The 12,555-nt window shown below is 41.0% G+C and overlaps 1 protein-coding gene across 3 annotated transcripts in view; it reads right to left on the bottom strand.

Moving 5' to 3' along the window:
- The window catches only part of LOC117246789 (leucine zipper putative tumor suppressor 2 homolog), a 50,572-nt gene that overhangs the window by 14,887 nt on the left and 23,130 nt on the right, over positions 1-12,555 (bottom strand). Inside the window, exon 2 of one of the 3 annotated variants that reach the window (XM_033610761.2) lies at positions 10,490-10,621. The exons of 1 other annotated variant lie outside the window; for it this stretch is intronic. The gene's annotated coding sequence lies outside the window, so the exon portion shown is untranslated. Of the gene's footprint in view, positions 1-5,171; positions 5,422-10,489; positions 10,622-12,555 lie in introns of those variants that run through there. One more of the 3 variants, XM_033610762.2, reaches the window with a different exon arrangement.

Below are 12,555 nucleotides of genomic sequence, written 5' to 3'. Positions count from 1 at the left end.
TGCTGTCACACCAAGGCTTCAGGGTTTTATCCCCGAGCTTTCGGCACTGACACTTTTATAGAATTACTCACAAGAAAAGCAGCACAGAGAGAATCTGCAATCGCTGCAGTTTTTAAAATGTGATCGCTCTGCATAAAACTGTAGAGATGTGAATGTTCCCTACAAACTAAAAGCCAACACACGCTGCAAGGTTCACCCTGGAGTTCATTGTTTAACTGGAACTGCATACTGTTGTCATGGCCACACAAATACATTCAGGATTATGGACCTTAAACTGTTAATTGCATCAGACAGCTCATAATGCAGGACCTGCCGTAAATAAATACTTCACCCACAAAGTGACCATTTGTATATCAGTTAATCTTGCTGTGCTACCTTGAATTAGTGAAGAAAAACTTTCGTTTTCTTGCATGCCTCCACAAAAAACAGTGAATATATGGATTTGGGACCACAACTATATCATAACATCCATTTACTAACTTTTACACAACTCCAGTAGTTTAGTTTTATGGTGAAAATAAATGTGTTTGGGAAATACTGAGCAACCGACTGGATAGATGAGACTTGGATTATACTGCATGAGTTGTGTGACAGTTTATAAATGGACGTTTTGATCCAGTTTTGCTCCTGTTAAATGTGGTCCGCAGTTAATCAACAAATCAATATGTTCGCCTTTTACTATGTAAGAAAAAGAAAATTGTTTGCCCTTATTATCTAAGTTGATTTTGAGCTTTACGGGTGTTTTATTACCAAATGAATCTGCAACTGATCAAATTATACACATGGCACACACTAAATATGGGGCCTCAGAGCAGTTGCCTGCTTTGTCCTGGTGGTAACCCCTAACCAGCTGATAATTTGCACATATTTGTAAAATAAATAAAGGTGTAATCAAATCAGAGTCTTGTACCAAATCTGCTTATGAAATGTGAGTCTATTTAGATTCATCTTCAACTATAAAGTAATGAAATGTTGTAAATTACACCATATTCAAGCTCATGAATCAAGATTTTGCCAGCAGATTGTGCATTTGTTATTAAAGGGATACTCTGTCGATTATCAAGCAGCTTTGTATCATAAAAGTGACTGTAGGATGTGTAAATGAACTGTGTTCAAGCACTCAAGCATTCAATCCTCCTCATTTGCCAGTGAAAATCTGTCGGATGACACGCCAGGGTTGTTGCTCAAACTACTTCCTCATTTCTGTGCACCCGCCACCTCCACATTTTCTATCCCAAACTCAGATCAAACAGTAAAACTAGGCAGTGCTGATCAAATATTAACCAAGATGCTGTTAATGAAGTGCCTATTTCTCACCTAAAATGTCTTTATACGGGTATTTTAGTGCACTGTTTGGCTGTCATACCAGAGTTTTTGAACAGGAAGTGGGCGTCATGCTGCTTTCTGCATTGTTAGAACAGAGGCTGAAAAAACAGATCAAACTGCAAAACTAATCAGTGCTGATTAAATATGAAACAAGATTCAGTTACTGTGTTGCCTATCTCTCACCTTAAAATGTTTTCAGAAGCACATTTTAACTGTTGAGGCCCTGACACACCAGGCCGACAGTCAGCTGTCAGGTTATGTTGTTCAGTTGGTGAGTGTCTGTCGCCCTAGTTTTTGTGGTGTGTTCCACGCGGTTGGCCCTGGTCGACTTTTATAACCATTCAAGATGCTGAATCGGCAGCAGGAAGATGGCAGCCCCCGTCAGCAGATGAAATCACTCTGATTGGCTGTTCAGCTCAGTGTTCTAGAAAAGAACTGGAAGTGAGGAAAGTAAACAAACTGCTAAAGTCAAGAGGTGGTGAAATCTAAAAACACTTGTTATATTAGTTAAGATCTTTTTTTTTTTATTTATGGAGCTCTTCAGCAAAAACTGTTCATACTTGTTTGTGTTGCTGTTCGCTAACACACAGTAGATATACTTTGGTCTTTCAACATCAGGCTGTATTGGTAATGTGCTAACTGGCTAACTAGCGTCTTGAGTCCATCAGCCTTCTGGTTTACATTTTTTAATGATGAATACAGACTACCGCTGTCTGCTGGTATGGAGAGTTATTTCCACTCACGCAGGAACAAAAAGTACGTGCTGGGTGGCTGTTGTCTTTGCGGTGTGTTTAAGTGCCACCTATTTGACGAGACACGGGCGACGTGAGGGGATGTAACAGTCAGCCTGTGTCGCCACTTGTTCTTTGATGTTGGTTTGATGTGTCTGGCCCTTAATACGAGATCGTTTGTAACCAGCCAACTGTCATATTGTTTTTTGGACAAGCAACTCACATTACATCACCCACTAGCGTTTATTGGCACAGGGCATTCTGGTAACTGTACGTTTACTACCTCTTGAGCAAAATGGCACGGCCCTTTTTCTGTTTCCTCTGGTCATGTAGCACAAGTTCCAAAAGTATTTGCGTCTCCCTACTGCATAGACAGACCATTTTATGAAAAGATCGTCTTTCCAGCAGTGAAATACTTAATTAAGAAAAGTAGCTACCTGAAGGTTTTGTATAATACAGTACTCTCTGCAAAAAAAAGGAGAGATGAGATAAAAGTTTGGGATAAGGGATCTATCAAAATTAAAGGATATCAAATTCCACATATTCTCTAAACTAGTCCCAAAATGTCTTATTACACGTCTTCTGTCTGTGGTGAAATGAGAGCCGTAACAGAGATGAGAAATCCATACGCTGAGATCAATACATTTAAAGATTCTTGCTGAGATTTCAGTCTACAAAATCTCACTGAATATGAAATGTGAAACAGAGTGTGCAGTCAGAGGCCTGAGATCCCACACTGACAGCCAGGTCACTCCAATCTCAGCAGTGTATTTCATTACACATACAGCAGTAAGTCTAGATAAATTCTGATGACATTCATTGGCATGCAGGACAACCTCTCGGCTCAGATTGGCAATCAGAGAAGCAAACAGTATAAAAGCCTTTTTATAGAGGCCGTATTACAAAGATACAGTATACACAGTTTACAGGCCCTGCCCTGCAAGACTGCAACGTCACACAAACCTGCTTTGAGACACACTGAGAGAGCACTGCACTAAATCCTTCTTTGTTAGCACCACGCCATAAACACACATCCACAGCCTCAGAGGTGAGCGTCTAAAAATATTCCCCATACCAGTTGAAGTGTTGGGATTGTGTGTGGGGGGGGGGAGAAACTCCCTTTATACCGGCCCTCATCACTGAGAGCAACACCACCTCTGACTCGAGGAAGATGTGGAGAGAAAGAGACAGAATGAAAGGCAGGAGAGGGGTCTCAGTTTTCAGCAGGGAGCGTCTGCATGAGGGAACAAACAAATGAGTCTGGAGATCCCCTCCTCCACTCTCCATCTCTCTCTGTGCCCAAACTTCTGAATCCCACTTCCCCCCTCCCGTCTCCTTATTCTGCCCCTTCTCTGGAAACTGGAGCACAGAGGGAAAGTGTAACAAAGCTATTTTAGTTTTGTAGACAACCTACCTTTCTACAGGCAGACACCTCACACCCCAGACACAACGGTCACCGTGCCAAATGTTACTGTCCCCAACTGGAGCTGGATTAACTTTACTGTTTCGTCTATTCAAATGACAGGAAATAGTGGCAAGTGCTCAAGGTGACATCGTCAAACAGATATTAAATTTACAATCCTCATAATTGAGTTGTTAAAAACATAAAATGTTTCCTGTTTTTGCTTGGAACTGACTTAAACAAATAAGTGATTATCAAAACTCGGTGAATACTTTAGTGGATTCACTAACTGGTTTTTCGACGATTTGTTTTGACACTTATTACATGCACCTTTTGTGATATGTTTTGCGTTACCAGTGTTATTGCTGACTTTCTTGGACAGGATTTTTAATGATTTTCCTAGTAAACAAAGGTCAAATAAACAGAAAACCATTATCTTTTTGATTATAACGTACATGGTATATTATAAACTACGTGGCTTGTTTGGATTAACAGAAGTGGCGGCCCACATAAAAAGAAAACTGGATTAAACAATAATTTACTGTAAAAACTTGGCGATTACTTTCGTGGATAGTCTAACCGGTTAATCGACTATTTGTTTTGGCACTAATTACGTACACCTTTTGTAACATATTTTGTGTAATCTGTCAGTAACTCACTGTTATTGCTGCCTTTGTTGAACAGGATTTTAAATGATTTTCCAAGTAAATAAAGGTCAAATAAACAGAAAACCATTATCTTTTTGATTAGTAGCCCCTTTGGATTAACAGAAGTGGTGGCCCACAAAAAAAGAAAACAGTTAACTAAACAGGCACTTCTAATGCAGGCTGGCAGGTTTGTTTGAATGGTGCACTGAACACCGTCAATGATTATACTGCACTGAAAGAGAGCAGAGGCCTCCCAACACACATTCAGGGCTGCAACTAGTGATTCATTTCATTGTCGAATCATCTGTTTTGATCTAAAAAATGTATTGTTTTGTCCACAACCCAAAGATTTTCAGTTTACCATCACAGAGGAGCAAAGAAACCAGAAAATGGTCACATTTAAGAAGCTGAAATCAGAATTTAGACTTTTTTCTTATGAAATTACTCAAACTGATTAACTGATAAATCAAATAAGTTGGCAATTAATTTGATAGTTGTCAACTAATCGATTAATCAATTAATCATTGCAGTTCTACACACACACTTCTGGATTAATGAGCAGTAAAGGAGAGCGAAAGTCAGCGTCAGCTTGTCCATTTTTTACTTAATGCGACTGATGATTTTTTTTCATTATCAATTAATCTGCTGATTATTTTCTCTTATAGTTGATCAATCATTTAGAAACATTAAAAATATTGAAAAAGCAGCATTCACGATTTCCCAGAGGCCCAAAGTATTCAATTTACAAGAAACAGCAAACTGTCACATGTGAGGATGGAGACATTTTTCCATTTTTGCTTTAGAAAAACGCGAAATGATGAAACCTGATTAACCGATTATCAAAATAGCTGTCAATTAATTTTGTCAATCAACTAATATTTTAATCAACAAGTCATTGCAGCTCTAAACCTGCACAACACATCTTTATGGAGCAAATTATTCTTTCACAGTGACAGTAAAAGGCCAAACATTGGCTGAAACACAAACCTTCCTGTCACCTTGATTGCCACAGTAATAAAGTCAACTTCCCCTTTCTCCAACGTTCCTCCCTTCCAGGTTTCTTACCCCAGTTTGCTCCCTGCATATCTGCTCTGGTGTCCTGCCCAGCTACTTCTTATCACCCAGCCTCAGCTCCTTCAGCGTCTCAGGTTCAGTCGGCTCAAACATTCACCATGCTCCTGTTCTCCTGGATGTTCGGCTCTGTTTCTGACCAACCCTCCTGAGGAAAACTTCTCTAACTCCCTGGCTCATTCTCAAGCCAAATGCCGCCAATGTGAATGGGAGCACAGTCTCCTCCCCTTCCTCTCTCTTGTGCCCCCCTTTCCTGACTCCCACCTCCTCCTCCTCTCAACACAGCCCAGCCTCTCTCTGACAGATACACCTCCTCTCTCCCTGCTCCACTCCTCCTCTCCCATTTCCTTTGACCAAAGAAACTACACTCTGCAAAGTCCTCCGCTGCTTTTGTCAGGCAGTAAAAAGAAGAGAAAGGAGAAAGGAACGGAAAGCCAGGGAAAGGCGAGCTGTCAGTTAAAGACCATTCTACTTTCCATTCCCATTTCAAGTAGAAAGGAATGGAGAGTAAAAAGAAAGCGGAACTGCATGAGGGTATCATCTCACTTTAAAAAGTCTGCATTTGCCACAGATGTGCTTCCTGGATTTCAGCCTTTTCATCTGTCAAAATTGAGTCTTCATCTAAGGGCATTAAAGACAAAAACTTCAGAAGACGTGAGTGAAAAGAGGAGGAAAAAAAGCTTGTGAGGTTTAGGGAGAAAGAGGGGAAACTGGTGGAAGCGAGACTAAAGTTTCAGGATGCAGACGTTATAATAGGATTCATCAAACACTGCAGTCCTGCTTCTCATCTGTCAATCTGATCTAAAAACATAGATAGGCACACATCAAAGCTCAGTTAATTACTGAGCAAATTCTTAATTAAAGAAGCCGTCACTCTGAATTAAAGGAGGTAAACCTGTCAAACATCAGTATCGATGTTCCCTAAAAGCAATGACAAGAGAGGATTGTAATATTTCAAAAGGCAGAGCTGGATGTATGACTAATGCACATAAAGTATGGCTGTGTTTGAAGTCACACACTAACACAATATTCATGCCTAGTATGACGTAAAATCGATTATGCAGGGCATTCACACTGCTTTGTATGGATATTTTGTGAATGCGAGAAGTGCCCAGATGCATACAGCACTAGCAAGAATTTATGAGTATGAGACAGGGGTTTACTGGACACACTCATCTGCCCCACAATGCACTGCAGAAATGGCGGAGACTTTGAGCCAGGTTAACAACTGTTTTTCAGGAGTTATAGTCACTACACTGAACAAAAATGTAAACACAATGGTTTGATTTTGCTCCCATTTTTCAACGGTTTAACTTAAAAATTTAAGAATTCTGGGGCGTCTGTAGCGTAGTGTAGTGTTGCACGGTATGCTGGTACCAACGGTAGACCGCGGTACTAAAACACCACGGTACATATGATACCATAATGTTGGAGTACCATAGTACTGTGGTACCTAAGTTCCGTAGTACAAAGTCCAATTGCAAGAGGGTGAGTGTCCATGCGCCGTCCAATAATGGTGCACGCTGGCCACCTGGCACTCAATATGCTGCTGCAGTGGTTTGTTTTCCAGTGACATGTCAGGTATTAGCTGAGCTATCGAGTATCTTTAAGCAGTGAAAGTTATTATTCATTTATTTTTACTTGTAGGCTAGATTTGTTTATATATGCTACAGTGATTGGTTTTCCAGTACAGAGCTCTACAGTGCGAGCATTTGACTTGCACTTGCGACTAAAAATAGTTTTGTGTGAGCAAAAGAAATCATTCAGGGTTGAACATGCATGTCACCCCCCGCTTTCTCTCTTACCCTGTTTCACTCTGTCCTGTACATGAAAGGCAAAAGCCCCCCCCACCCCCCACCAAAAATAAATCTTAGAATTCTTTTAAGTGCACAAAAGACTTTTTTTCTCTTAAATTTTGGTTGTACATTTGTTAGTGAGCCCTTCTCATTTTCAAGATAATCCACCCATCAGACAGGTGTGACATATTTATATGCTGATTAAACAGTGGGATTACTACACAGGTGTGTTTTGGGCTGGTCACAACAAAAGGCCACTATGAAATGTCCAATTTGATCACACAACACGATGCCACAGATGTCATAAGTTTTGAGGGAGCATGCCATTGGCTGGCTGACGAAAGGAATGTCCACCAGAGCTGTTGCCAACTAAGTGACCGTCATTTCCCTATCATAAGCTGTCTCCAATGTTGTCTCCATGAATCTCACCAGCCTCACAACCACAGAATAGACCAGACCACATCCAGCGTCTTTACCTGCGAGATCATCTGAGACTATGCACCTGGACAGCTGATGCAGCAATTGGTTTGTACAGGCATAGAATTTCTGCACAAACTGTCAGAAACTGTTGCAGAGGCCCACCTGCGTGCTCGTTGTCTTTACCAGGGTCTTGAACTGACAGCAGTTCATCGTTGTTACAGACTTGAGTGGGCAACTGCTCACAGTAAAAGTGTTGTGTTTAAATTTATTTAAATCTTATTTAGATAACATCTGTTTGGAAATTTACTGTGACATTTTCAGAGATGTGAGAGTCACTGGCCATGTCAGACCAGCCCCTTAGTCATGTGATACAGTCGTGATGCTTGAGTATACTACTACTATAATAGTCTGTTGTTGATGGCATGTTTAATCTTTCATTTACTAAGTAGTATGCAATACATACAGATTGAGTATGTAGTCGGCAGTATAATAGTATGCAAGTCTGAACACAGTCTATGTCTTCATTAGCTTGTGGTGGTTGACAGTAGCTAGTGTAAGAAAACTCCAGCTTAATATTGTTATATAACGGACACATACTGAGTCAGCTCACTGATTTTATGAATCTCTATGTTATCTAAATACATGAATGGCTATTGATGAAAAATGCTGGTCATAAATATCAAAAATTAGGTTTAATATGTACATTTTAAACTTGCATTAACAGTTTTTTGGTCACCTGGGGGGAAGGACGACAATCTGCAACCACAACACCAACTAGTTATCACCTTATTAAGTTGCTATATAATCATTTACAAATCCAGCAGACATGGAGCAACATTATTATTCATTCTGAGTTGTGTTTCTGGGCACCTGATGAGTGTAAGTCCGATATTCACTCAGCTCTGCTTTCGTCTCCAGTAACTCGTGAGGGAAGTATTTGGCTCTTTAGCAGCTAAAGCTAGCTGCCAACAGTGGCAGAGGATTTTCACTGAAAACAGCTGCCTGGTGCTGCTGGAAATCAGGTTGTTGAAAGCAGCCGGAGTCAAACAAAATGGCACAGTTGTAGGTCAGAAACCCAAAACAATGAGCTGAAAAATGCGATGAACAACCCCTTTCACATGACATGAAGTCACAAACAATTGTTACTATAAAAATATTGTTAATTGTAGCTTTAAGCACAAGTTTTGACGTTAAATAAATAAATTCAAATCTCATGTTTCTCCTGTTTGCTTTAATTAACATGGGACATTCATGTGTGAATTTGTGCCCTGGTTAAACCTAGAAACATCTTTGATAAGATATTTAGAGTCCCTACAATCCTGAGTAACCAGTGGATCACCAAAATAGTATTTTCTTGTCACAGCGGCAGCATGCAGCCTTTGCCTTGACCTGTAATCCACCATCTGGCCAAAATGAATTTAAAAAAAGAGAAACAACAGGATGAGATGGTGTAGTCAGAGCTCAGCTGCTCAGCTCCGTGATGAAAAGAGGGGTAAAGTAGGGTACGAGAAGTAGGCTATGCCCTGCCACCGCCTTACACACACACAAACACAGATCTGTCCCTCTCCCTTTATCTTCTCAACTCCCCCTCTCTCTCCTTGCTCCTATAACTGGGTCACACTGGTAGGCACAAAGTTTGTCCTTCAAGCACTGAGATGGAAGAGGAAGGTCAAGGTCGTTCTTGGGCACGTCTCAACGGGAGGTCTGGAGAACACTGAATGTGCCACAAGTCCTGTCTCCCTGCAGCCAAAGCCACAGAAACGACTCTCAGTTGGAGTCCGAGATTGGACGACAAACACCATCAATCAGCCGCCCCGAGGCCACCAGTGCTGGGATAAAGAGGCAGGTTGCAAATCACCTCTGTGAATGCCACCATTAACACTGCCTCTTTATAGGCTGGGGGGGGGGCTAACATGACTCAGCCCCTTCTGATGGAGTTGATTTAGAGGCTGAAGCAGCAAAGTAAAATGACAACTCTGTGGCTTCTTTCCCCGCCGAGGAAAAACCATGAAGGAAACTGAAGCAAAATTCCAGTTACAACACAAAATTCCAGTGTGGCTTTGCAGTAATGCTGGGTACATCTGTCTGGTGGTTTCTGGTTTATCCTCATAAGTCACATAAAGTTTATTATCCTTCAGAGATACACAAAACATTTAGGAGTGCCTTCTGCGGGGCCAATTTCTGGTGAACATTGAAAGCGGCTCCTCGGAGGCCACAATTCTAGTTTATCTGTATCTATAGCGGATGCCCAGCAGGTGGTCATCCATCACAGGCCGAGCTGCCGTCTCTCTGCAGCCCGTCAGCCTGCTTCCTTCTATATTTTCATAACAACGCCTCACGTCTGGGACCAGAAGCCGACAGAAAGCTAGGCCATCCATCAATGTCCTGCATGGGGACATCACTCCCTCTGGACACTGCAGCTAAAAGTGGCCTCAACCAGCCGGCCCTTTGGACCGCTTACTTCCAAAATAATCCACCACGGTGCAAAGCAATCCAGAAACACCTCCGAAATAAAACTAGTGCGAAGGTTTAGTGCTTGGCAGGGGGTGGCTCATCAGTCTCAGACACAAATGAAAACAAAGGAGACAGAGGGAGAGCTTTGTAGATTGAAATAACTACTCCTCGTAAGTCCAGTCATAAATCCACAGAAATGGGATGGCTGTATTGAGTTGGCAGGGACCCGATTTAGCCACACTCTGATTTACTGTATAATGTGCCAAAGAGATTAGGGTTACGCTTCCAGCTCTGGAATTACAGCAAAACCCCATCCATGATTAAGATCTGTTGCTAACTCCCACGCAGCAGGAATGTGTTAACATCCACACATAGTGGGATGCACACTGCAATGTCCGCAGCCAATTCTTAACGTCAATAAAGAAATTCTCGGTTTCAGATGTCATATAATTAACACAAATTAAAGCAGTGACTTTCCCGCAGTTATCCGAGAATGTTTGTAAACCCTAACCCTAAAATCAAACTTTGAGATCAGAGAAAAAGATGGTAGGTCTCGTTTCACATGTCAGGGAACAGCCAAAAAGTTCAGATGTCTCTCTTGTTCAAATTTAAACCACATTTCATCCAAAAGACTCCACTTACCTGTTAATGACACCCTGTGTTTCGCTTCTGGAGGCCTTAAAAAAGCATGAGGTTCAGGTCGCTCGAGCATCCCAAGAAGTCACACGGCGAGCAGCTCTTCATTCTCTCTTCGTCTCCCTCTGTTCTCCCAAACTGAGGGGATGAAAGGCAAGAAACAATGCATGTTGTTGAATCAGCAGAAGAGAGGCAGTGAGACTACTACCACTGTGGAGAGTTGGAAAACCTGAAATGTGACAAGTGTGTTTATAGAAGTCAGCAGGAAAGAGGAAAATCTGAGTCATGACGTTAAGAAGGCTTCACATGGTCGGGACTGAGGGGGATTTTCCATGTCAACAAGAGCAGAGACTGAGCCCAGAACTAGTACCCTGTTCACTAAACAAGTATCCCCTGGGTACAGTAAAAACGCTGCTGTTGTCCCAACAACTTAAAGTCATTTTCGATGGTTACATGAGGTTTAAACTTCAGACAAACACAGCTTCCAAGTGGAAAAATACCTGTTCCTCAAATGAAATAGGAAAAATGTGGATCAAATTCTGCCTTTACATCCAAAAAGACAAAGGAAGGTAAGAAGCACACTGCCACCATCTGGAAAGAAGTACAGAGTCCATCTGTGTCTCATTAAACTGGTGTATTAGCGGTAAAGTAATATTTAAGTTTGGAGGAGAAGAGCATGAGAAAAGACGATGAGAAGTGCCAGAGGTGAGCAGACCAGACAGTCATTATTTTAGACTGGCTATTCACATACCTTAAATTACAGTTGGCACAATCATGTTTTCTGTAAGCAATATCCCGTCAGGCAGAACGAACTACCAACACTAACAGAAGAAGAAATACAGTAATAGCAGCATATGGTGCTGGAAAAGTATACAGACAGTATCTGCTGTATGGGAACCAAACCACTGCGTTAAACCTCCCAGCTACAATTCTGCAGTCTCCCATTTCCAGGCCAATTTTCAAGGTGTAATTTGTCCCTCTTATTGTAAGAGTATCATTGAATTTCATATAAATCTGCAGAACCTAAGTGCTGAACTAACTGCCAGTTGTGCCTTAAGAGATCATATTTCTAAGAATCACTGTACATGAGTTATTTACACAGTATTTAGAGACTAACTGACAGGGACAATGTGCTTACTTATGCTATGCAATAAAAATTTACATTATGATTCTCTTACTTACTGTATCATATCACAAGTTGCGATAAATGTCTGTAAACTGACAAAAGTTCAGGGTGTCTACAGATATGACAAAGGTAAATTTAAGACTTTTTAAGACCTTTTTAACACCACCTTATATGACATTTAAGACCAAATCTGCATGTGACACGTGTGTAAGCACTCTTTCCAAGTAAACACACTGATGTCAGTTCAAAATGAACAGTAAAGAAAAATAACAATTGGGTGAATTCAAGTTTAATGTGTTTAATGTAAAAAGAAAACAAAATCTTAGCGCTGTCATAAATGATATTTATAATTGCAAGTCTTCAGACTGTCCAGAGATTGTAAAGAGTTATCGGGTCTGTCAGGCTGGATAAATTTTCGCAGTAATGTGACCAAAAATATTTAAGACCCATCAAATCTAAACTAAAGAATTTTGAGACTTTTTAAAGCCTTACATTAAGAAAACTTAATTGAAGACATTTTACGACCACCTTGAAATTTCAACAGAACAACCCAAGCAACCAGTAGCCCTGTATCTTAAACTTAAAGATATTCTGTTAACAGGATTAGCGTTCAGTCACACGAGTGAATATTCGTCTCCCAATTACTTCCATTCAGTGTGAGCAGAAGGGCGAATACAACATTCACTTCGGGTGGTAAAGGAGTTCAACTTTGGTGAAGACTGACCGGCAAAGTTGCAGCCTCAACCAACAGCAAAGGAAGTATGCATGGAAGGAAATGAGTGTTTCCATATCTAACCAGCAGATATTGTATGATATTCGCCAGGAAAAATACAACAAACTGACCAACGTTAGAGATGCTGCCTGCCTGGCAGTGAGTCTGGAGACAGGCATAGAACCAGGGCTGCATAATATGCAGAAAAAAAAAATCATCTTGCCGTCATTTTGA

This window comes from Epinephelus lanceolatus, chromosome 21 (genome assembly GCF_041903045.1).
Source record: "Epinephelus lanceolatus isolate andai-2023 chromosome 21, ASM4190304v1, whole genome shotgun sequence".
Lineage (NCBI taxonomy): Eukaryota > Metazoa > Chordata > Actinopteri > Perciformes > Serranidae > Epinephelus > Epinephelus lanceolatus.
Note: the sequence above shows the minus strand (reverse complement) of the source record. Positions and strands in the feature narration are given on the sequence as shown.